This window comes from Nerophis ophidion, linkage group LG08, assembly GCF_033978795.1.
Source record: "Nerophis ophidion isolate RoL-2023_Sa linkage group LG08, RoL_Noph_v1.0, whole genome shotgun sequence".
Lineage (NCBI taxonomy): Eukaryota > Metazoa > Chordata > Actinopteri > Syngnathiformes > Syngnathidae > Nerophis > Nerophis ophidion.
Window position 1 is genome coordinate 7,918,123 of NC_084618.1, and position 27,176 is coordinate 7,945,298.

The window sequence follows — 27,176 nt, forward strand, 5'->3', positions numbered from 1 at the left end:
CTGACAGTTTGTCTATGTTTTATTTTTTTTCCTCTGCATTTGTCTGTTTCCTCTGTCTTTAGTTCCGGTCTAGTGCTCTTATTTTGTCAGCTTCCTGTCTTGTTCCCTGAGTGCTGTGTTCCTCCTGGCCACACCTGTCGACAATCAGCCCGCTCCAATTTGTACCTGCTTTGTCTTTTGTCAGTTGCTTGATCATTGTATTGTCGTTGCCACATATCACTCTTGTCGGGGCGGCATAGCACGGTTGGTAGAGCGGCAACTTGAGGCTTGCAGGTTTGATTCCCGCTTCCGCCATCCTAGTCACTGCCGTTGTGCCCTTGGGCAAGACACTTTACCCACCTGCTCCCAGTGCCACCCACACTGGTTTAAATGTAACTTAGAAATTGGGTTTCACTATGTAAAGCGTTTTGAGTCACTAGAGAAAAGCGCTATATAAATATAATTCACTTCACTTCGTGCTACCTGTCGTGTCGTTTTGTTACAGCTACTACCTGTCATGCTACATTTTGTCCTGGTCGTCGTAGCGGTAAGCTGTTTCCGTTAGCATTAGTTATTTCCAGTTTTTCTGTTTGCTATCCACTATCTTCCATGCTAAAGTTCCTTTTTGTTTTCTAGCTTCCAGTGCTAGCTCCCTTAGTTTGTTATCCCGCCCACGTGCGTGCTTTTTGTTTGTTCTTGTTTAGTTTTAATTAAATCCTGTTTTCATATTCTATGCCTGCCTCCGTCTCTGCGTCTTGGGGTTCGTCAACAACAAATACGTCTGACATTATCTTCAATTTTTGACTCTTTAAAACTCAAAATTCACCCGAAAAAAAGAATAGAAACACTAGCTAATTCGAATCTTTTTGAAAAAGTTAAAAAAAGAATTAATGGAACATCATTAGTAATTTTTCCTGATTAAGATTAAATTTAGAATTTTGATGACATGTTTTAAATAGGTTGAAATCCAATCTGCACTTTGTTAGAATATATAACAAATTGGACCAATTTCTAACAAAGACTAATCATTATTTCTTCTAGATTTTCCAGAACAAAAATTGTAAAAGAAATTCAAAAGACTTTGAAATAAGATTTAAATTTGATTCTAAAGATTTTCTAGATTTGCCGGAATAGTTTTTTTGAATTTTAATCATAAGTTTGAAGAAATATTTCACAAATATTATTCGTCTAAAAAACTGAAAATAAAGTGAAGAATTAAATTAAAATGTATTTGTGGAAGTCTGCTGCTTCCGGGTTCTCGGGACCACCAAGGACTGACATGACAAGCTTCCAAGTTCGACAATATAAGAACGACAGGTGATTAGATGAACACTTTCAGCTGTGTCATCCACTCACCTGTCGCCAACCTCGAAGCCGGCCCTGCCACACCCCGCTTCCCCGCAGGCGCGCAGGCCACACCCACCACAGTATTTATTATTCTTTACAATGAATAAAATTAATTCACTTGAACATTGATTTAAATTGTCAGGAAAGAAGAGGAAGGAATTTAAAAGGTAAAACGGTATATCAATCAATCAATGTTTACTTATATAGCCCTAAATCACTAATGTCTCAAAGGGCTGCACAAACCACTACGACATCCTCGGTAGGCCCACATAAGGGCAAGGAAAACTCACACCCAGTGGGACGTCGGTGACAATGATGACTATGAGAACCTTGGAGAGGAGGAAAGCAATGGATGTCGAGCGGGTCTAACATGATACTGTGAAAGTTCAATCCACAATGGATCCAACACAGTCGCGAGAGTCCAGTCCAAAGCGGATCCAACACAGCAGCGAGAGTCCCGTTCACAGCGGAGCCAGCAGGAAACCATCCCAAGCGGAGGCGGATCAGCAGCGCAGAGATGTCCCCAGCCGATACACAGGCAAGCAGTACATGGCCACCGGATCGGACCGGACCCCCTCCACACGGGAGAGTGGGACATAGAAGAAAAAGAAAAGAAACAGCAGATCAACTGGTCTAAAAAGGGAGTCTATTTAAAGGCTAAAGTATACAAATGAGTTTTAAGGTGAGACTTAAATGCTTCTACTGAGGTGGCATCTCGAACTTTTACCGGGAGGGCATTCCAGAGTACTGGAGCCTGAAATGAAAAAGCTCTATAGCCCGCATACTTTTTTTGGGCTTTGGGAATCACTAATAAGCCGGAGTCCTTTGAACGCAGATTTCTTGCCGGGACATATGGTACAATACAATCGGCAAGATAGGATGGAGCTAGACCGTGTAGTATTTTATAGGTAAGTAGTAAAACCTTAAAGTCACATCTTAAGTGCACAGGAAGCCAGTGCAGGTGAGCCAGTACAGGCGTAATGTGATCAAACTTTCTTGTTCTTGTCAAAAGTCTAGCAGCCGCATTTTGTACCAACTGTAATCTTTTAATGCTAGACATGGGGAGACCCGAAAATAATACGTTACAGTAGTCGAGACGAGACGTAACAAACGCATGGATAATGATCTCGGCGTCTTTAGTGGACAGAATGGAGCGAATTTTAGCGATATTACGGAGATGAAAGAGTGTTTAAAAATCCGAAAATCCTTTTTAAGGTTGTATTTTTTCTCTAAAATTGTCATTCTGAAAGTTATAGGAAGCAAAGTAAAAAAAAAAAAAAATGAATTCATTCAAACAAGTGAAGACCATCCATCCATCCATCATCTTCCGCTTATCCGAGGTCGGGTCGCGGGGGCAGCAGCCTAAGCAGGGAAGCCCAGACTTCCCTATCTCCGGCCACTTCGTCTAGCTCTTCCCGGGGGATCCCGAGGCGTTCCCAGGCCCGCCGGGAGACATAGTCTTCCCAACGTGTCCTGGGTCTTCCCCGTGGCCTCCTACCGGTTGGACGTTCCCTAAACACCTCCCTAGGGAGGCGTTCGGGTGGCATCCTGACCAGATGCCCGAACCACCTCATCTGGCTCCTCTCGATGTGGAGGAGCAGCGGCTTTACTTTGAGTTCCTCCCGGATGGCAGAGCTTCTCACCCTATCTCTAAGGGAGAGACCCGCCACCCGGTGGAGGAAACTAATTTCGGCCGCTTGTACCCGTGATCTTATCCTTTCGGTCATGACCCAAAGCTCATGACCATAGGTGAGGATGGGAACGTAGATCGACCGGTAAATTGAGAGCTTTGCCTTCCGGCTCAGCTCCTTCTTCACCACAACGGATCGGTACAACGTCCGCATTACTGAAGACGCCGCACCGATCCGCCTGTCGATCTCACGATCCACTCTTCCCCCACTCGTGAACAAGACTCCTAGGTACTTGAACTCCTCCACTTGAGGCAGGGTCTCCTCCCCAACCCGGAGATGGCACTCCACCCTTTTCCGGGCGAGAACCATGGACTCGGACTTGGAGGTGCTGATTCTCATTCCGGTCGCTTCACACTCGGCTGCGAACCGATCCAGTGAGAGCTGAAGATCCCGGCCAGATGAAGCCATCAGGACTACATCATCTGCAAAAAGAAGAGACCTAATCCCGTGGCCACCAAACCGGAACCCCTCAACGCCTTGACTGCGCCTAGAAATTCTGTCCATAAAAGTTATGAACAGAATCGGTGACAAAGGACAGCCTTGGCGGAGTCCAACCTTCACTGGAAACGTGTCAGACCAAGTCTTCAAAATATTTTCTTGGATTTTCAAATTCTATTTGAGTTTTGTCTCTCTTAGAATCAAAAATGTCGAGAAAAGCGAGAGCAGCTTGCTAGTAAATAAATACAATTTTAAAAATAGAGGCAGCTCACTGGTAAGTGCTCCTTTTTGAGCTATTTTTTAGAACAGGCCAGCGGGCGACTCATCAAAATGTGGAAATCGTTGTGAATACTTTCCAGATGCCCTTTATTATAGCAAAAACAATGAATGTCATTAGCTTTTGTCCCACCTCATTGATTTAAACAATGTTTTTAAATAAACAAATTGTCATTTAAATGTTTCTTGAAAAACAACATAGTACTGGGAGTTGGGCCACTTGACGTCATGGAAAAGTGTAAAGTCGCCTGAAGCTGTAAATTACATGTAAGAATGTTGACTGTGAGTAACTTACCTTTTACGCAGAGCTTCATGCTGTACTTAGAAGCCACCGGACTGGGCGACAAACCCGAGGCAGGGAAAATTGCCATGGCGCTCGCCTTGGCCGGACCTCAGGGGGGGTTTTTGTAGGCGGATGTTGAAGGTAGGAATGCATTCGACGCAATCATCTGAAAATTTGATGAAGATTGCTCATTGAAGAAGAATGGAACTTTTTGAAAGTAGCGTTTTGCTCACACATGCAGCAATCAGCTCGCAGTTCGGACACATTTGTGAGCGATTTAAAACTGAAAAAAGCTAAAACCTGTCATTTTGGAGAGCTGCCAGAATGGATGATCCGTGCGCAGATTGTTTTTGGAGTTACGGACAAAAAGGTGAGGGAGAGGCTTCTGCAGTCTGAAATTGCTGTGCTAATACTGTGCTGTACTCTGGAATGCCCTCCCGGTAACAGTTCGAGATGCTACCTCAGTAGAAGCATTTAAGTCTCATCTTAAAACTCATCTGTATACTCTAGCCTTTAAATAGACCTCCTTTTTAGACCAGTTGATCTGCCGCTTCTTTTCTTTCTCCTATGTCCCCCCCTCCCTTGTGGAGGGGGTCCGGTCCGATGACCATGGATGAAGTACTGACTGTCCAGAGTCGAGACCCAGGATGGACCGCTCGTCGGGACCCAGGATGGACCGCTCGCCTGTATCGGTTGGGGACATCTCTACGCTGCTGATCCGCTTGAGATGGTTTCCTGTGGACGGGACTCTCACTGCTGTCTTGGAGCCACTATGGATTGAACTTTCACAGTATCATGTTAGACCCGCTCGACATCCATTGCTTTCGGTCCCCTAGAGGGGGGGGGTTGCCCACATCTGAGGTCCTCTCCAAGGTTTCTCATAGTCAGCATTGTCACTGGCGTCCCACTGGATGTGAATTCTCCCTGCCCACTGGGTGTGAGTTTTCCTTGCCCTTTTGTGGGTTCTTCCGAGGATGTTGTAGTCGTAATGATTTGTGCAGTCCTTTGAGACATTTGTGATTTGGGGCTATATAAATAAACATTGATTGATTGATAATTAATTACGGTAGACATGCAGCACGTCAGAACCTTTGGTGAGACCAGAAGGTACCTGGCTGCAGGAATGTCTAACTCATTTTAGCTCAGAGGCCGAATGGAGGAGAACCTATTCCCATCCGGGCTAGACTGGTAAAATTACAACTTAAAAAGTCAAATTCAGATTGTTTTGTTTGTCTTACTTTAGCCCAAAATAGAACACGAAAATTCTTAAAATGTACACCAGGGGTTACCTTTTTGAAACTAAGAGCTACTTCTTGGGTACTGATTAATGTGAAGGGATACCAGTTTGATACACACTTAAATAAATTGCCAGAAATAACCAATTTTCTCACTTTACCTTTAATAAATAAATCCATATATGGGGACATCTCTGCGCTGCTGATCCGCCTCCGCTTGGGATGGTTTCCTGCTGGCTCCGCTGTGAACGGGACTCTCGCTGCTGTGTTGGATCCGCTTTGGACTGGACTCTCGCGACTGTGTTGGATCCATTGTGGATTGAACTTTCACAGTATCATGTTGGACCCGCTCGACATCCATTGCTTTCCTCCTCTCCAAGGTTCTCATAGTCATCATTGTCACCGACGTCCCACTGGGTGTGAGTTTTCCTTGCCCTTATGTGGGCCTACCGAGGATGTGGTAGTGGTTTGTGCAGCCCTTTGAGACACTAGTGATTTAGGGCTATATAAGTAAACATTGATTGATATAAAAAAAAATGGGTATTTCCGTCTTTTACGGAAGTTTTTTTTGTAAAGAATAAATGCTGAAAAAAAACACTTAATTGAACGGTTTAAAAGAGGAAAAAAATATGACAATTTAATTTCGAATCATAGTTTATCTTCAATTTCGACCCTTTAAAATTCAAAATTCACCCGGAAAAAAGAAGAGAAAAACTAGCCAATTCGAATCTTTTTGAAAAAAATTTAAAAAAGAATTTATGGAACGTCATCAGTAATTTTTCCTGATTTAAGATTCATTTTAGAATTTTGATGACATGTTTTAAATAGGTTAAAATCCAATCTGCACTTTGTTAGAATATATAACAAATTGGACCAAGCTAGATTTCTAACAAAGACAAATCCTTATTTCTTCTAGATTTTCCAGAACAAAAATTTTAAAAGAAATTCAAAAGACTTTGAAATAAGATTTACATTTCATTCTAAAGATTTTCTAGATTTGCCAGAATAATTATTTTGAATTTTAATCATAATAAGTTTGAAGAAATAATTTCACAAATATTCTTCGTCAAAAAAACAGAAGCTAAAATGAAGAATTTAATTAAAATGTATTTATTATTCTTTACAATAAAAAAAATACTACAACATTGATTTAAATTTTCAGGGAAGAAGAGGAAGGAATTTAAAAGGTAAAAAGGTATATGTGTTTAAAAATCCTAAAATCATTTTTAAGGTTATATTTTCTAAAATGGTCTTTCTGAAAGTTATAAAAAGCAAGTCTTTAAAGTATTTTCTTGGCTTTTCAAATTCTATTTGAGTTTTGTCTCTCTTAGAATTAAAAATGTCGAGCAAAGCGAGACCAGTTTGCTAGTAAATAAATACAATTTAAAAAAATTGAGGCAGCTCACTGGTAAGTGCTGCTATTTGAGCTATTTTTAGAACAGGCCAGCGGGCGACTCATCTGGTCCTTATGGGCTACTTGGTGCCCGCGGGCCCCGCGTTGGTGACCCCTGATGTACACATTACAAATAATCGTCTTGGCAAAACACTTCATGTTTGTTGAAAATTCTGAGGAAAAAAATTGGAGTTTCAAAAACACCATGGAAAGCAAAATTCACTTAGACTTTGTCGCAGTGTTTTTACAAACTCTAAGCACTTCCTGTTTTGTATTGTCATGTTGGCAGCTAATTCAAAACGAAAAGCAATCGTTTGCTCCCTCAACCTGCTGCATTGATGAAATCCACAACTGCCACAACACATTCATTTATTTCATCTATCCATCCAATTTCTACCGCTTCTCCCTTTCGGAGTCGCGGGGGGTGCAGAAACCTATCTCAGCTGCATTTGGGCGGAAGGCGGGATCCACCCTGGACAAGTGGCCACCTCATCATAGGGCCAACACAGATAGACAGACAACATTCACCAGGCCCAATTTAGTGTTGCCAATCAACCTATCCCCAGGTGCATGTCTTTGGAAGTGGGAGGAAGACAGAGGGAACCCCCGCAGTCACGTGGAGAACATGCAAACTCCACACAGAAAGATCCTGAGCCCAGGACATTCGCATTGTGAGGCACACGCACTAACCCCTGAGACACCATCACCATTCAAATATTACAGTTGTAATATATTAAAAAAAAACAGTTGTCAAAATGACACCATAGCCGAAATCAAAGTCACATAACTATAAACATAACCGATGTGAACATAGTAGATTTAAGTATGACATAAAATAGAACAAACATAACAAATGCACAAACACACATTTTGCAATGGAGTTCAGGGTGCGCATCATGCATTCAACCAATTGCAAGATCTGCATGGAACTCTAACTAAAACGATGATGGTCAAGTTGACTTAAGTCTTTACATCTTACCGTTTAGTTATTCTACCCGTTGAGTAAATAATTTACAATGAAATAAGATATTGTGCGCCACCTGCTGCCAGCCACAACTGGAGCAACTGATTGTTCCCACCTGTGCTGATTGGAGTAGTGTCAGCCAATCCAGAGGCCGCTTAAAGTCAGCTAAAACGTCGTCTTTAAACGCTGAATTGCTGTTGCGACATCTAGTGGACACATCTATAACAGCAGCTCATTTTTATATTTAGCAAACTGATTATGCGGGCATAAGTTTGACACCCCTGGTCTAGACGCACAATAAAGCAAAACAATTTGAAATTCAGGGGCTTTTAATTGCAAAAGATGTGAAACAAAACATGTTCAGAGGCTGAGTCCCGCCTTATGGAAAAACCTGACAAGATATCAAAGGACAAAATAATTTTTGCAAAACAATGTTTTTCCAAAGCGAAGATGTGTACAAACACTAGAAGAAAGTGCTCTAATCTGACACATTCTTTGTAAATTGGTGCAGACATTTTTTTTTTTTACGCAGAAACAAAACAACTCAGTGGGAATGTCGTTGAACAAGATCGGTGGATGGACCCTGGACGAGTGACTGGAACTGTAGTGACATTTATGCCAGGCACTGAAGCTAAACTGCTTAGTCGGCGTGACATCTAGGCAATGGAAATGAAGCCACAAATGGATTCACTCAAGGCCAACTGTAGTGTTGTCCCGATACCAAAATGTATTTCGATATTTTTCGCTACTTTTCTAAATAAAGGGGACCACAAAAATGTGCATTATCGGCTTTATTTTAACAAAAAAAATCTTAAGGTACATTAAACATAGGTTTGTTTTTGCAAGTTTGTCCTTAAATAAAATAGCGAACGTACGAGACAACTTATCTTTTATTAGTACAAACAAAGGCTCCTAATTTAGTGTGCAGCAACACGTTGTGTCATTTATCGTTCTATTATTTTGTCGAAATTATTAAGGACAAGTGGTAGAAAATGAATCGTTAATCTACTTGTTCATTTACTGTTAATATCTGCTTACTTTCTCGTTTAACATTTTCTATTTACACTTCTGTTAAAATGTACTAATCACTTATTCTTCAGTTGTTTGGATGTTTTACATTAGTTTTGGATGATACCACAAATTTGGGTATCGATCCGATACCAAGTCGTTACCAGAGGTGGGTAGTAACGCGCTACATTTACTTGAGTAACTTTTGGGATAAATCGTACTTCTACGAGTAGTTTTTATGCAACATACTTTTACTTTTACTTGAGTATATTTATAGACAAGAAACGCCACTTTTACTCCGTTCCATTTATCTACATTCAGCTCGCTACTCGCTACTTTTTTTTATCGATCTATTAATGTTTGTTTTGGTTAATGACAGAGCTTCAAAGTAGAATCTAGGCATGCCTGCGTTTCACCAATCACATGCAGTCACTGGTGACGTTGGACCAATCAAACAGAGCCAGACGGTCACATGACCCGACTTAAACAAGTTAAAAAACGTATTCGGTTGTTACCATTTAGTGGTCAATTCTACGGATTATGTACTGTACTGTGCAATCTACTGATAAGTTTCAATCAATCAATCAAAAGTGTAAAGGAAAAAAGACACTTTTTATTTCAACCGTACTTCCCGTCAAAAGCCTAAAGACTGATCGCACAGTTCCTGTCTTCACAATAAAAGCGCCGCTCCATCGCGGCTGCGCTAACAAAATAAGAGTCTCCGAAAACCAGCACAATTTATTTAAACAAGCTAGCAAGCTACGGAGTTTGCCGCCAATGTATTTCTTGTAAAGTGTATAAAAACGAATATGGCAGCTGGACAAATAAGATGCCAAAAACCAACGACTTTCATGTGGTATTAGACAGGAAAGAGAAACTTTTTTTCTCCTCCATTTGAAAATTTGAAAACGTCTGATTCCAATCAATGCAAGTCATCAGAATCAGGTAATACACCAACTTATATTCTTGTCTTCATGAAAGATAGGAATCTATATGTTAAACATGCATGTATATTCATTAAAACACCTTCAACATGTGAACAAAAACGGCAAAATAAATAAATATAAATTATATACTGTATATATAAATGTGTATATATATATATATATATATATATATTTAATATATATATATACATATATATGATGTGTGTGTATAAATTATTTGTGTGTGTATGTATGATATGTATATGACTTGGTCATTTACTAAGTAATTGATAAACGTTGAAAAACTTATTGGGGTGTTACTATTTAGTGGTCAATTGTACGGAATATGTACTGTACTGTGCAATCTACCAATAAAAGTTTTAATCAATCAATCAATCAAATCAATGAATTCCTACTGAGGCTATGGTGCTGTTAAGTTATTGTGGCTCAATGTGCCATTTTTTTCATTTTATTTTAATGTACTATTATTTAATATATATTATTGTTTTAGTTGCTTAAGAGATATTCCTGGCTCTGAATTTGCTCATTGCTATTTTTATGTTTTTGTGCATTACTTGTTGCCGTAATCATTAAACAAACAGGTTACTCATCAGTTACTCAGTACTTGAGTAGTTTTTTCACAACATGCTTTTTACTTTTACTCAAGTAAATATTTGGGTGACTACTCCTTACTTTTACTTGAGTAATAAATCTCTTAAGTAACTGTACTCTTACTTGAGTACAATTTCTGGCTACTCTACCCACCTCTGGTCGTTACAGGATCATACATTGGTCAGATTCAAAGTCCTCATTTGTCCAGGGACGGATTTCCTGAGATAATAAACATAATACAAATGTTTAAAAAACCAAAGAAGATGTTGTGATGCCAAAAAATATCGATGTAATCATAGTATTAGCAACTACATACGCACCTGTACTTAGTATCATTACAGTGGATGCTAGGTGTAAATCCACGCATGGCGTTTGTTTACATTTTGACGCCGGTGAGCTACGGTGTGTAGTGAAGCATGTTTAGCTATTCTTCGACCTGCAGGCATCATACTTGGAAGAAACTTACTTTACTTGTCGCCATGGAGGCGAGGATTAGTGATTTAGAAGTAGGATATTAGCCGCATGCTAGCTAGCCATGTCTCTTCAGTGTTATAACTTCTGTTGTGGTTTTGCAGAGGGGGTGACGGCAAACGGACACCAGAGGGGAGTAGGGTTCTATGATTTATTATATATATATATATATATATATATATATATATATATAATAATCAAAAATAGAGTATAAACTATAGAATGATGTGTGTCAAAAATCCAAGAGTGTGTATGGTGTAAGACTATGTGAAGTATTTAATTGGAACGTTTTACCATAAGTGTTGGAGACGCAGTGCTGTCAGACAAGGACAAGGCAGGCAGGGTTGTCCAGGGGCGGAAGCGGAGTCGATAGGCAAGGAGCGAGTCGTCGTAGTCCGGAGGCGAGCGAGAAGTCGAGGAACAAAGGAGGCAGTCGGAGAAAGACGGAGATCTGGGGAAACTTTACAGGCGACGGAGGGTACTGCGGGGACACCGGAGAAGACAAGGGACAAGTCGAGCCACGGAGAGGAAACAAGAATAGCGCATCAAGCAGTCGCTTACGGTACATAATTACATTTAAGTCTCACCTTAAAACTCATTTGTATACTCTAGCCTTTGAATAGACTCCCTTTTTAGACCAGTTGATCTGCCGTTTCTTTTCTTTTTCTCCTATGTCCCACTCTCCCTTGTGGAGGGGGTCCGGTCCGATCTGGTGGCCATGCACCGCTTGCCTGTGTATCGGCTGGGGACATCTCTGCGCTGCTGATCCGCCTCCGCTTGGGATGGTTTCCTGCTGGCTCCGCTGTGAACGGGACTCTCGCTGCTGTGTTGGATCCGCTTTGGACTGGACTCTCGCGACTGTGTTGGATCCATTATGGATTGAACTTGCACAGTATCATGTTAGACCCGCTCGACATCCATTACTTACCTCCTCTCCAAGGTTCTCATAGTCATCATTGTCACCGACGTCCCACTGGGTGTGAGTTTTCCTTGCCCTTATGTGGGCCTACCGAGGATTTCGTAGTGGTTTGTGAAGCCCTTTGAGACACTAGGGATTTAGGGCTATATAAGTAAACATTGATTGATTGATTGATGATAATGAAAAACTAAGTTCCCGCGCCGATCCTTGGGTCCACTGGTCCCTTTATTCAGTTCGCCCGCATCAGTACCAGGTGTGCAAATTGACTGATGGTGTGCAAGCTTGTAGCTGTGTGGGCGTGCTGCGCTCAGCGTGAGCGGGGGCGTGTCTGAGTGTGCTGTCAGAGGAGGAGGGAGACGCAGACTGCACGTGCGCCGTGACAACTTCACCTTTATCGTTAGTTTTTAAGCCAAAACGTGTCCCTTTTCTATCTCCACACTGTGTCTACTTGTAAGTACTCTGCGATTGTGCACTGCCGAACATGCTCCTCTGCTTGTGGACAGTTACTTTTTAGAGGCAGTATAGTACCGAATATGATTCATTAGATAGATGGATGGACGGATAGGTCTTTATTGTCATTGCACAAGTACAAGGAAACTTTATTTTCAGCAAAAACCCGTTCAAGATTAGACAAACAAACAGTGTACAGGGTTACAGAACAGGAATGCGGATGGATCGCCTCAAGGCGCCCCGTAAAAGATGGGGGAAAAAGTAAAACCCTGGGGAAGGATGAGAGAAAAAAATACAATCTAGACTGGACCAGTCTGGAGTGGGGAAAAAAAACTCCAGAGCAAGGTACATATACATATTACCCTACATCTCGAGATATCTAGCAACAGAGGGAAGGGAGTGCAGGGTAGGCTGAAGCTCTCAGACACTGACCATCCTTTCATCACCCCTACGGGATTTGCATCGAGGGCGTTGGGTGGGGTGGGGTGTGTACGTGTGGCGTATATTTTTTCTGGATGCATGTTTGTGTGTCGGTTAAGACAAGACAAAGAAGCAAGCAGGAGAGGTAAGGGAGAGGAAAGGGGACTGTCCACCCTAGATGAGTGCCAGAGAGAAAATCCAAATATCGCGGTACTATACTGTACAACCCTAGTCAACTCACTTTGGGAAGAACCAAACTCAAATGTGTCTCGTCAAAAAGGGACACAAAGCATCACGGGCACTATGGACTGGTTTGTTCTTATTGAACAGTTTATTTAACAACTGTTATATTTAAATTATATTGTCACTAATAAAGCCAGTCTTGGCATCATGCCCAGGTGCACGGGGATCAGATAGCTGGCGATGCGAGAGAAAAAGAGATCGAGAGAGAGAGCCAGGCTATATCTCTCTACTTTATCTTCTGCTGTCCAATCATAAACTACAAACAATAAGGGAGAAACACAATTAGTCAAATGACACACAGGTGAAGGCGGAACAAAATTAAAGTTATGGGGAAGGTGCAACAACTCATGTTTGCCATAGCTCCGGAGGGGCACAAAACCGAGTGTGTGGAAAAACTAGGCCTGGTGAAGAGGGTGTACAAACCCTTTAAAGGGTTTGTTCTGTTACCGAAGTTCACTTGAAGTTGAGCTGAGAAAAGATGCACAACCAGTTATTCGTGCTGCACGACTAGTTCCCGTACCGTTAAGAGAGAAACTGAAACAGGAACGAGATCTTTAGCCGCGGGAAATTGTCAAGACTTGGACTAAGGAGTGGTTGTTTTCCTGAGATGCGAGTGAACTTGGACCGGAGATGGCATGAAGGTAAAGACATTTCTTTATTTTAACACTAACTAAAAACAGGAACATACAAAAAGCGCTCACAATGGAGGTACAAAACTTGGCTATGGGAACAAATAAAAACTTGGACAAAGGCAGTTAACTATAAACACAAAACAAAACGCTTGCATTGTGGCATGAATAATTAGACAACTTACTTGGAACAAAACGAGAATGGGACATGGATCACTGGCATAGATTACAAGGTGCATAGCAGGTGATCGAGGGTGAGAAGGAGGTGATGTTGCCAGGATGAAGAACAGAAACAGACAGGCTTAAATAATACTGTGGTGATTAGTCAAAACAGGTGTGAGACATGAGGACAGGTGAAAACTAATGGGTAGTCATGGTGACAAAACAAACCAGGAAGTGCAAAAACAGGGACTGAGTGGCCAAAAAACAAACAGAATATGACTAAAAAAAACCAAAAGTGAACTTGGACCGGAGATGGCATAAAGGTAAAGACATTTCTTTATTTTAACACTAACTAAAAACAGGAACATACAAACAGCGCTCACAATGGAGGTACAAAACATGGCTATGGGAACAAATAAAAACTTGGACAAAGGCAGTTAACTATAAACACAAAACAAAACGCTTGCACTGTGGCATGAATAATTAGACAACTTACTTGGAACAAAACGAGAACGGGACATGGATCACTCGCATAGATTACAAGGTGCATAGCAGGTGATCGAGGGTGAGAAGGAGGTGATGTTGCCAGGATGAAGAACAGAAACAGACAGGCTTAAATCATACTGTGGTGATTAGTCAAAACAGGTGTGAGACGTGAGGACAGGTGAAAACTAATGGGTAGTCATGGTGACAAAACAAACCAGGAAGTGCAAAAACAGGGACTGAGTGGCCAAAAAACAAACAGAATATGACTAAAAAAAAATAAAAGTGAACTTGGACCGCAGATGGCATAAAGGTAAAGACATTTCTTTATTTTAACACTAACTAAAAACAGGAACATACAAAAAGCGCTCACAATGGAGGTACAAAACTTGGCTATGGGAAGAAATAAAAACTTGGACAAAGGCAATTAACTATAAACACAAAACAAAACACTTGCACTGTGGCATGAATAATGAGAAAACTTACTTGGAACAAAACGAGAACGGGACATGGATCACTCGCATAGATTACAAGGTGCATAGCAGGTGATCGAGGGTGAGAAGGAGGTGATGTTTCCACGATGAAGAACAGAAACAGACAGGCTTAAATCATACTGTGGTGATTAGTCAAAACAGGTATGAGACATGAGGACAGGTGAAAACTAACGGGTAGTCATGGTGACAAAACAAACCAGGAAGTGCAAAAACAGGGACTGAATGGGCAAAAAACAAACAGAACATGACTAAAACAAAACATGATCACATAGACATGACGGATATCAATAGACCGACTTTCGCCTGCCGTTATTGACACGTAGATCTGAGTTCGATCCGCATAGTTGTGATAGGTATTAGCTGGCCTAATGGCAGCATCTACATATTGAACAATAGGGCTCCCAGTATTTACCCCTGAGGAACCTGTGGTTGGGCCTAAATCCTGATTGGAAAGTATCAAACATCTTGTTAGACGGGTGAAAGTCGTTAAGCTGTTGGTATACAACTTTTTCAAGGACTTTGCCCAAAAACGGCAGGTTTGACATATGCTGATAGTTCAGTACTGTGGAATAAGACTCAGGATACTCTCAGGCCATTCAATCAGTCGCAACTAGACTATTCACCTCTCGTCCGAACAGGCTTCATCAGTTTAAGCTCATAGACTTAGACTGGACGGATCTTAACTAGATTTATGGGTGTGAACTGACGAAGCCTGTTCGGACTAAAGGTGAAACATGTTCGAAGACCGATTGACTGATTAAATGGCTTAAGTCTTATTCCGCAGTACTGAACTCTGAGTCCTTATCAAACCTAGAATTTATCGGAAAAGTCCTTGGAAAGTTGTACACCAACACCCGTTCGACTTTCTCCTGTCCATGTTTAATACGTTTCAATCAGGCTTTAGGCCCAACCACAGGTTTCTCAGGGGTAAATTTTGGGACCCGTACTGTTCCATATGTACCATCAGATCCTGAGAACGCAATGAACCGGATGAATGAGAACATCCATAGAAAAGACAGATTGACTGATTGAATGGCCTAAGTCTTATTCAACTGTACTGAACTCTGAGCCCTTATCAAACTTGCCATTTATGGGAAAAGTCCTTGGAAAGTTTTACACCACACCCGTTCGACCTTCTCCTGTCCATGTTTAATACGTTTCAATCAGGCTTTAGGCCCAACCACAGGTTTCTCAGGGGTAAATTTCGGGACACGTACTGTTCCATATGTACCATCAGATCCTGAGAACGCAATGAACCTGATGAATGAGGACATCCATAGAAAAGACAGATTGACTGATTGAATGGCCTAAGTCTTATTCCGCAGTACTGAACTCTGAGTCCTTATCAAACCTGCCATTTATGGGAAAAGTCCTTGGAAAGTTTTACACCAACACCCGTTCGACTTTCTCCTGTCCACGTTTAATACGTTTCAATCAGGCTTTAGGCCTAACCACAGGTTTCTCAGGGGTAAATTTCGGGACCCGTACTGTTCCGTATGTACCATCAGATCCTGAGAACGCAATAACCCGGATGATTGAGGACATCCATAGAAAAGACAGATTGACTGATTGAATGGCCTAAGTCTTATTCCGCAGTACTGAACTCTGAGTCCTTATCAAACCTGCCATTTATGGGAAAAGTCCTTGGAAAGTTGTACGCCAACACCCGTTCGACTTTCTCCTGTCCATGTTTAATTCTTTTCAATCAGGCTTTAGGCCCAACCACAGGTTTCTCAGGGGTAAATTTCGGGACCCATACTGTTCCATATGTACCATCAGATCCTGAGAACGCAATGACCCGGATGAATGAGAACATCCATAGAAAAGACAGATTGACTGATTGAATGGCCTAAGTCTTATTCCACAGTACTGAACTCTGAGCCCTTATCAAACCTGCCATTTATGGGAAAAGTCCTTGGAAAGTTTTACACCAACACCCGTTCGACTTTCTCCTGTCCATGTTTAATACGTTTCAATCAGGCTTTAGGCCTAAACAACAGGTTTCTCAGGGGTAAATTTCGGGACCCGTACTGTTCCATATGTACCATCAGATCCTGAGAACGCAATGACCCGGATGATTGAGGACATCCATAGAAAAGACAGATTGACTGATTGAATGGCCTAAGTCTTATTCCACAGTACTGAACTCTGAGCCCTTATCAAACCAAACGTACCATCAGATCCTGAGAACGCAATGAACCGGATGAATGAGAAAATCCATAGAAAAGACTCAGAATAATAACAATGACGTGTTGGAACAAAGATAGCTTGTTAATCTCTGTCTGAAGAAAGGTCTCGCTCTGATGAGTTATTAAGAGACACTCAAAACTGATGCTATTTCTTCAGGAACTTAGGCCGAAATGTCCTGGGAGGCTAGTCAGTAATGGTATTAGGACAAGTAGTAATAGGTCAGTCACGGACTTTACATTGAGAAACCTATTGGTGGTGGTAAGCAACATTTATTCCAGTGACCTCAAAAACCACATGTGGTACAGAATTTGAGAGGCACTTTGTTTTTCTGCAAATACTGTGTGCAGCTGCTGAGGATGTCTCTGTCTCTTCCCGTCTCCAACCGAATCTGGCTCTCGGAAGGCGGCTCGTTATTTTCTGCACCTGTGTGTCGGTGAGACTGTTGATGTGGCGAACGCTCGCACGGAGGTAGATGACATCCCCGCCGCTCCCTCCCTCTTATCGGCGCCGCAGATAGAGGTCGGAGGGAGGCACCCGTGGGACGGGGGCCCGATGAGTCACCCTGATGGTGGTCTTATCTTATGATGAATGAGTGCAGGTGTAGCGCTCAGCACATCCTAATCATGTCTGCATATGTGAATAAATCACCATCCTGAGGCGGATTCGTGTGGCGTTCACTGACCGCCTTCATGTGGGCACAAAAGGAGCATTATCAAAAAAATTCTTGTCTCTCGTTAAGACACAGGATCTTTCTTCTTCCTGATCCGTGTGACTTCAGAGTGAACATTTTTTTTTTTCTTCCTGCGGTTATAATCCCACACTGGGCTTGTTTGATTTCGTGTCCCGCCTCCAGCCCGGCTCCTCCTTCCCAAAAGAGTCCAGCTAGCACCCTGGTGGCTTATAGCCTGAATCCATTCCACGTCCTTATCGCTGGTTCCACATTGACGTTCTAGGATGGGGGCGTTGGCGATTAACTCCTTATACAACACTCACTGAATAACATGTATTCCCTCAAATAAACCCCTCCACTCCTTTGATAATCACCAGGTGCAAGGTCCATTTAAAACAAATAAACAGCTAATGTTTTAACCTTAAACATTTTTGAAATTCCACTCCTTCAAATAGAGGCCTCCACTCAAATTGACACCATACTTTTAATTAATCATTGGTTGCAAAGTCTACTGAAACTAAAAAACATATTGTTTCCCTTAGGAACAAAATATAGAAATTCCACTATTTGAATTATCCTATTTCCTCAAATAGAGGCCTCCACTCAAATTGACACCACACCTCAATTGATCATTGGGTTGAAAGTCCGCTTAAACTATTGAAGTTAGTTTTTACCTTATGGAAACGCATTACAGGAGTTCCACGAAATACTTTTTTTTTTTTTCAAATAAAAGTCTCTTCTCGAATTGACACCATACTTTTAATTAATCATTGGTTGCAAAGTCTACTGAAACTAAAAAACATCTTGTTTCCCTTAGGAACAAAATATAGAAATTCCACTATTTGAATAATCCTATTTCTTCAAATAGAGGCCTCCACTCAAATTGACACCACACCTCAATTAATCATTGGGTTGAAAGTCCGCTTAAACTATTGAAGTTAGTTTTTACCTTATGGAAACGCATTACAGGAATTCCACTAAGTACTATTTTTTCTTCAAATAAAAGTCTCTACTCGAATTGACACCATACTTTTAATTAATCATTGGTTGCAAAGTCTACTGAAACTAAAAAACATATTTTTTCCCTTAGGAACAAAATATAGAAATTCCACTATTTGAATTATCCTACTTCCTCAAATAGAGGCCTCCACTCAAATTGACACCACACCTCAATTAATCATTGGGTTGAAAGTCCGCTTAAACTAATGAAGTTAGTTTTTTACCTTATGGAAATGCATTAAAGAAATTCCACTAAGTACTATTTTTTTTTTCAAATAAAAGTCTCTACTCAAATGGACACCATACTTTTAATTAATCATTGGTTGCAAAGTCTACTGAAACTAAAAAACATATTGTTTCCCTTAGGAACAAAATATAGAAATTCCACTATTTGAATTATCCTACTTCCTCAAATAGAGGCCTCCACTCAAATTGACACCACACCTCAATAAATTATTGGGTTGAAGGTCCGCTTAAACTATTGAAGTTAGTTTTTACCTTGTGGAAACGCATTACAGGAATTCCACTAAGTACTATTTTTTCTTCAAATAAAAGTCTCTACTCGAATTGACACCATGCTTTTAATTAATGGTTGGGTGCAAAGTCTACTGAAACTAAAAAACATATTGTTTCCCTTAGGAACAAAATATAGAAATTCCACTATTTGAATTATCCTATTTCCTCAAATAGAGGCCTCCACTCAAATTGACACCACACCTCAATAAATTATTGGGTTGAAAGTCCGCTTAAACTATTGAAGTTAGTTTTTACCTTATGGAAACGCATTACAGGAATTCCACTAAGTACTATTTTTCCTTAAATAAAAGTCTCTACTTGAATTGACACCATACTTTTAATTAATCATTGGTTGCAGAGTCTACTGAAACTAAAAAACATATTGTTTCCCTTAGGAACAAAATATAGAAATTCCACTATTTGAATTATCCTACTTCCTCAAATAGAGGCCTCCACTCAAATTGACACCACACCTCAATTAATCATTGGGTTGAAAGTCCGCTTAAACTATTGAAGTTAGTTTTTACCTTATGGAAACGCATTACAGGAATTCCACTAAGTACTATTTTTTCTTCAAATAAAAGTCTCTACTCGAATTGACACCATGCTTTTAATTAATGGTTGGGTGCAAAGTCTACTGAAACTAAAAAACATATTGTTTCCGTTAGGGAAAAAATATGAAAATTCCACTCTTTGAGTTATCCTATTTCCTCAAATAGAGGCCTCCACTCAAATTGACACCACACCTCAATTAATTATTGGGTTGAAAGTCCAATTAAACTAATGAAGTTAGTTTTTTTACCTTATAGAAACGCATTACAGGAATTCTACTAAGTATTATTTTTTTCTTCAAATAAATTTCTCTACTCAAATTGACAACATACTTTTAATTAATCATTGGTTGCAAAGTCTACTGAAACTGAAAAACATCTTGTTTCCCTTAGGAACAAAATATAGAAATTCCACTATTTGAATTATCCTACTTCCTCAAATAGAGGCCTCCACTCAAATTGACACCGGGCCTCAATTAACCATTGGGTTGAAAGTCCGCTTAAACTAATGAAGTTAGTTTTTTACCTTATGGAAATGCATTACAGGAATTCCACTAAGTACTATTTTTTTTTCAAATAAAAGTCTCTACTCAAATTGACACCATGCTTTTAATTAATGGTTGGGTGCGAAGTCTACTTAAACAAAAAAAAGGTATTGTTTTCCTTAAGAAAAAAAATATAGAAATTACACTCCTTGAATTATAGTATTTCTTCAAATAGAGACCTCCACTCAAATAGACACCACACCTCGAATAACCATTGGGCTAAAGGTCCCCTTAAACTAATGAAGTTATTTTCTTTTTACCTTATGGAAACGAATTACAGGAATTTCACTAACTATGATTTTTTTCTTCAATTAAAAGTCTACTGAAATTGACACCATACTTTTAATTAATAATTGGTTGCAAGGGCTACTTAAACAAAAAAAACTTATTGTTTCCCTTAGGAGAAAAATATAGAAATTCCACTCTTTGAATCATCCTATATCCTTAAATAGAGGCCTCCACTCAAATTGGCACCACACCTCAATTAATCATTGGGTTGAAAGTCCGCTTAAACTATTGAAGTTAGTTTTTACCTTATGGAAACGCATTACAGGAATTCTACTAAGTACCATTTTTTTCTTCAAATAAAAGTCTCTACTCAAATTGACACCATACTTTTAATTAATCATTGGTTGCAAAGTCTACTGAAACTAAAAAACGTATTGTTTCCCTTAGGAGCAAAATATAGAAATTCCACTATTTGAATTATCCTATTTCCTCAAATAGAGGCCTCCACTCAAATTGACACCACACCTCAATTAACCATTGGGTTGAAAGTCCGCTTAAACTATTGAAGTTAGTTTTTACCTTATGGAAACGCATTACAGGAATTCCACTAAGTACTATTTTTTCTTCAAATAAAAGTCTCTACTCAAATTGACAACATACTTTTAATTAATCATTGGTTGCAAAGTCTACTGAAACTAAAAAACATAATGTTTCCCTTAGGAACAAAATATAGAAATTCCACTATTTGAATTATGCTACTTCCTCAAATAGAGGCCTCCACTCAAATTGACACCACACCTCAATTAATCATGGGGTTCAAGGTCCGCCTAAACGAATGAAGTTTGTTTTTTTACCTCATGGAAACGCATTACAGGAATTCTACTAAGTAGTATTTTTTCTTCAAATAAAAGTCTCTAGTCGAATTGACACCATACTTTTAATTAATCATTGGTTGCGAAGTCTACTGAAACTAAAAAACATAGTGTTTCCCTGAGGAGCAAAATATTGAAATTCCACTATTTGAATTATCCTATTTCCTCAAATAGAGGCCTCCACTCAAATTGACACCACACCTCAATTAATCATTGGGTTGAAAGTCCGCTTAAACTAATGAAGTTAGTTTTTTACCTTATGGAAATGCATTCCACTAAGTACTATTTTTTATTCAAATAAAAGTCTCTACTCAAATTGACACCATGCTTTTAATTAATGGTTGGGCGCAAAGTCTACTTAAATAAAAAAAAACCTCAATTAATGTTTTTTTTATTATCAGTGGAAGCTGAGGTTGAGGTTGACTGGTGGGCTAAAGTCCAGGTTTCATCTTTCCAATCTTTTTTTTAAATTCAAGCCTCTGCTTGAATTGACACCATGCTTCAATTAATTACTGTGTGCGGCGTCCAATTAACAATTACATGACTCATTTTCTGCCTTGAATAAAACCCCAAATTTCCATAAATTGAATAACTGAATTTGCTCAAATTGTCGTCTCTACTCTGACGGACACCATGCTTCAATTAGTAACCATTAGGTTGAAAGTCCACATAAATCAACCATTCAACAAAGTTTATTTTATATAGGCCTTAATCAAAAGTGTCTTAAAAGGAGATATTTTTTAAGAAAAATAAGTCACAGGAACTGGACTATTTCTGACATGGACTCATTTCTTCAGCATTGTCCACAAGTATATGTCAGGACTTTGGGAAGACCATTGTAAAACCTTCCTTCTAGCCTGATTTTGCCATTCCTTTAACACTTTTGACGTGTGTTTGGGGTCCTTGTACTGTTGGAACACCTAACTGTGCCCAACACCCAATTAATGGTTTTAGATTGTCCTCAAGAATTTGGTGGTAATCCTCCTTTTTCATTGTCCCATTTACTCTCTGTAAAACACCAATTCCATTGGCAACAAAACAGAGCCCAGAGCATAATACTACCACCACCATGCTTGACGGTAGGTCTGGTGTTCCTGGGATTAAAGACCCCACCTTTTCTTCTCCAAACACATTGCTCCATTTTTGTTTCATCTGACGTCACATTGACAAAGATAATACCTTTCGGAGGAAATTTCTGTGGTCAGGTGAAACAAAAATGTGGCCACAATAACCAGCAATATGTTCGGCAGAGAAAAGGTGAGTGTGAGGAAACCGCATGACTGCCGTTTTGCAAGAACCGGGAGAGCCTAGAGCAGGTAAGATGACTTTTATTTATCATCAAGACAAAGAAAACACGAAGCAGTCGTGCCAACAAAAGTTCCAAACGTGTGATTATCTTCGCGCTGAGGAGTGCTCGAGGGGAAACAAAAATAGTCTTATGTTGATTGACAGCAGGCGTGGACCGGCTGCCAATCAACGGCAGGTGAGGAGAAAAACAGTGCTCCGCGGAACAAACTGGAATTTCAACGAAACAAGAGCACTGACGGGAAGTAAATACAAAAACAAGGACAACCAACAGAAATGAAGTGACAGATCGTCACAGTGAGGCCTTTAATCCCAGGAACACCATGCTTACCCGTCAAGCATGGTGGTGGTAGTATTATGCTCTAGGTCTGTTTTGCTGCCAATGGAACTGGTGTTTTACGGAAAGTAAATGGGACAATGAAAAAGGAGGATTACCTCCAAATTCTTCAGGACAAGCTAAAATCTTGGGTCTTGGGCGCAGTTGGGTGTTGCAACAGGACAATGATCAAAAGTGGTAACGGAATGGCTAAATTAGCCTAGAATGAAAGTTTTAGAATGGCCTTCCCAAAGTCCCGACTTAAACGTGTGGACAATGCTGAAGAAATAAGTCCATGTCAGAAAACCAACACGTTTTACACCAAAACTGCACCAATTTTGTCAAGAGGAGTGGTCAAAATTTACTCCGCTCCATTTATCTACATTCAGCTCGCTACTCGCTACCAATTTTTTTATCGGGACTCTCGCTACTGTATTGGATCCACTTTGGACTGGATTTAAACGGTTATGTTAGAACCACTATGGATTGGACTTTCACAATATCATGTTAGATCCGCTTGACATCCATTGATTTCGGTCCCCTGGGGTCCTCTCCAAGGTTTCTCATAGTCATCATTGTCAACGTCCCACTGGGGTGAGTTTTTCCTTGCGCTTATGTGGGCTCTACTGAGGATGTCGTTGTGGTTTGTGGAGCCCTTTGAGACACTTTTGATTTAGGGCTATACAAATAAACATTGATTGATGGATGATTGATTGATCGATCTGTTAATGCACGCTTTGTTTTGTTTTGTCAGACAGACCTTCAAAGTAGGATCTATCACATGCCTGCGTTTCACCAATCAAATGCAATCACTGGTGACGTTTGACTCCGTTTCACCAATCAAACAGAGCCAGGCGGTCACATTTTTGTATTTTTTATTTATAAACCTTTACTTATAAATTTCAACATTTACAAACAGTTGAAATTAATAATCAAAGTACCGTATTTGCTTGAATTGCCGCCAGGGCGCTAATTAATTTAAAACCTCTTCTCACTCCTGCGCTTACCAAAGGCATGCGGTAAAAGTAAGCATGCGCTAATTATTTTAAAACCTCTTCTCACGCCGGCATTTACCAAAGGCACATAGTAAAAATTTCAGTGTGATGTTTTTTTTTCTTTAGGAAAAAAATATAGAAATTCCACTCCTTGAATTATTGTATTTCTTCAATTAGAGGCCTCCACTCAAATTGACACCACACCTCAATTAATCATTGGGTTGAAGGTCCGCTTAAACTAATAAAGTTAGTTTTTTACCTTCTTTACGCATTACAGGAATTCCACTAAGTACTATTTTTTTTCAAATAAAAGTCTCTACTTAAATTGACACCATACTTTTAATTAATCATTATTTGCTAGATCTACTTAAACAGAAAAAAACGTATTGTTTATATATTGTTCATATATAAAATATAGAAATTCCAATCTTTGAATTATCCTATTTCCTTAAATAGAGGCCTCCACTCAAATTGACACCACACCTCAATTAATAATTGGGTTGAAGGTCCGCTTAAACTAATTAACTTTGTTTTTTTTTACCTTATGGAAACACATTACAGGAATTCCACTAAGTACTATTTTTTCTTCAAACAAAAGTCTCTTCTCAAATTGACACCATACTTTTAATTAATCATTGGTTGCAAGGTCTACTTAAACTAAAAAAAACTTATTGTTTCCCTTTGGGAAAAAATATAGAAATTCCACTCTTTGAATTATCCCATTTCCTCAAATAGAGGCCTCCACTCGAATTGACACCACGCCTCAATCATGGGGTTCAAGTCCTCTTAAATTAATGAAGTTTGTTTTTTTACTCAAAGTAAAATAGATTACAGGAAGTACTCATTTAGTTACCTTTTTTCTTCAAATAGAGGTCTCTACTCTCGTTGACGCCATGCCCCACTTAATCATAGGGTGAAAACTCCACTTAAACGTGTTTTTCCTACGGAAAATTTACAAAAATTCCACTCTTGGAATAATTGGATTTTCTCAAATAAAGGTCTCTACTTTAATTAACACCGTGCCTCAATTGATCACTGGTTTTCTTGTTTATTTAAACAATTGAATGCCTCATTTTTTGCCTTAAAAAAAACAAATTTACAAATTCTATTAATTTTTTTTTTGGGGTATTTCCTCAAATAGAGGTCTCCACTCTAATAGACATCATGCCTCAATTAATCATTAGGTGCAACATCCTCATATACTAATACACTTCTTTTTTTTACCTTAAAGAAATGCATTACAGGAATCCCACTAAGTAAATTTTTTTCTTCAAATAAAAGTCTACTCTAATTGACACCATACTTTTAATTAACCATTGGATGCAAGGTCTACTTAAACAAAAAAATGTATTGTTTCCCTTAGGAAAAAAAATATAAAAATTCCATTCTTTGAATTATCGTATATCCTAATTTGATTTGACACCGTGCCTCCATTATTCTGTAGTTTTGTCATCCATAAATGCCTCATTTTCTCCCTAAAAAAAATAAAATACAAAATCCCATTTGTTGAATTTGTTTACTTCCTCAAATAGAGGTTTTCACTTAATAGACACCACGCCTTCAATCATTAATCGGGTGCGAGGTCAACATATAAGAAATACACTTCTTGTTTACCCTAATAAAAATATTACAAGAAAGTCAACGCTATTTTTTCTTAATTGAGGCCCCTGCTTGAATTGACACCATGCCTCAATTAATTAGTGTGTGTAACGTCCAATTACCAAATAGATGCCTTATTTTCTTCCTTAAATAAAATTAGGTTTAATTATATAGAGGGTTGTAAATTAAAAGTACCGTATGTCCTTGAATTGCCCCTATGGACTGGGCTCTCACTATTATGTTAGATCCACTATGGACTGGACTCTCACTATTATGTTAGATCCACTATGGACTGGACTCTCACAAGATTATGCTAGATCCACTATGGACTGGACTCTCACTATTATGGTAGATCCACAATGGAATGGACTCTCACAATATTATGCTAGATCCACTATGGACTGGACTCTCACTATTATTTTAGATCCACTATGGACTTGAATCTCACTATTATGTTGGATCCACTATGGACTGGACTTCCACTGTTATGTTAGATCTACTATAGACTGGACTGACTTATGTTAGATCCACTCTGGACTGGACTCTCACTATTATGTTAGATCTACTATAGACTGGACTGACTTATGTTATATCCACTCTGGACTGGACTTTCACAATATTATGCTAGATCCACTATGGACTGTGCTCTCACTATTATGTTAGATCCGCTATGGACTGGACTCTCACTAATATGTTAGATCCACCATGGACTGGACTCTCACTAATATGTTAGATCCACCATGGACTGGACTCTCACTATTATGTTGGATCCACTATGGACTGGACTTTCACTATTATGTTAGATCCACTGTGGACTGTGCTCTCACTATTATGTTAGATCCACTATGGACTGGACTTTCACTATTATGTTAGATCAACTCTGGACTGGACTCTCACTATTATGTTAGATCCACTCTGGACTGGACTCTCACTATTATGCTAGATCCACTATGGACTGGACTCTCACTATTATGTTAGATCCACTATGGACTGGGCTCTCACTATTATGGTAGATCTACTATAGACTGGACTGACTTATGTTAGATCCACTCTGGACTGGACTTTCACAATATTATGCTAGATCCACTATGGACTGTGCTCACAATATTATGTTAGATCCACTATGGACTGGACTCTCACAATATTATGCAAGATCCACTATAGACTTGACTCTCACTATTATGGTTGATCCACTATGGACTGGACTCTCACTATTATGCTAGATCCACTATGGACTGGACTCTCACTATTATGCTAGATCCACTATGGACTGGACTCTCACTATTATGTTAGAGCCACTATGGACTGGACTTTCACTATTATGTTAGATCCACTATGGACTGGACTCTCACAATATTATGCAAGATCCACTATGGACTGGACTCTCACTATTATGTTAGATCCACTATGGACTGGACTCTCACTATTATGTTAGATCCACAATGGCCTGGACTCTCACTATTATGTTAGATCCACTATGGACTGGACTCTCACTATTATGTTAGATCCACTATGGCCTGGACTCTCACTATTATGTTAGATCCACTATGGACTGGACTCTCACTATTATGCTAGATCCACAATGGCCTGGACTCTCACAATATTATGCAAGATCCAATATAGACTTGACTCTCACTTTTGTTAGATCCACTATGGACTGGACTCTCACTATTATGGTAGATCCACTATGGACTGGGCTCTCACTATTATGTTAGATCCACTATGGACTGGACTTTCACTATTATGCTAGATCCACTATGGACTGGACTCTCACTATTATGTTAGATCCACTATGGACTTGACTCTCACTATTATGTTAGATCTACTATAGACTGGGCTGACTTATGTTAGATCCACTATGGACTGGACTTTCACTATTATGTTAGATCCACTGTGGACTGGACTTTCACAATATTAAGCAAGATCCACTATGGACTGGACTCTCACTATTATGGTAGATCCATTAT

The 27,176-nt window shown here is 39.6% G+C and overlaps 1 protein-coding gene across 5 annotated transcripts in view; it reads left to right on the forward strand.

Moving 5' to 3' along the window:
• Positions 1-27,176, forward strand: part of LOC133557251 (carbohydrate sulfotransferase 15-like) — a 142,156-nt gene that overhangs the window by 62,292 nt on the left and 52,688 nt on the right. Inside the window, exons 1-2 of one of the 5 annotated variants that reach the window (XM_061907586.1) lie at positions 13,145-13,296; positions 16,961-17,046. The exons of 3 other annotated variants lie outside the window; for them this stretch is intronic. The gene's annotated coding sequence lies outside the window, so the exon portion shown is untranslated. Of the gene's footprint in view, positions 1-13,140; positions 13,297-16,960; positions 17,047-27,176 lie in introns of those variants that run through there. One more of the 5 variants, XM_061907584.1, reaches the window with a different exon arrangement.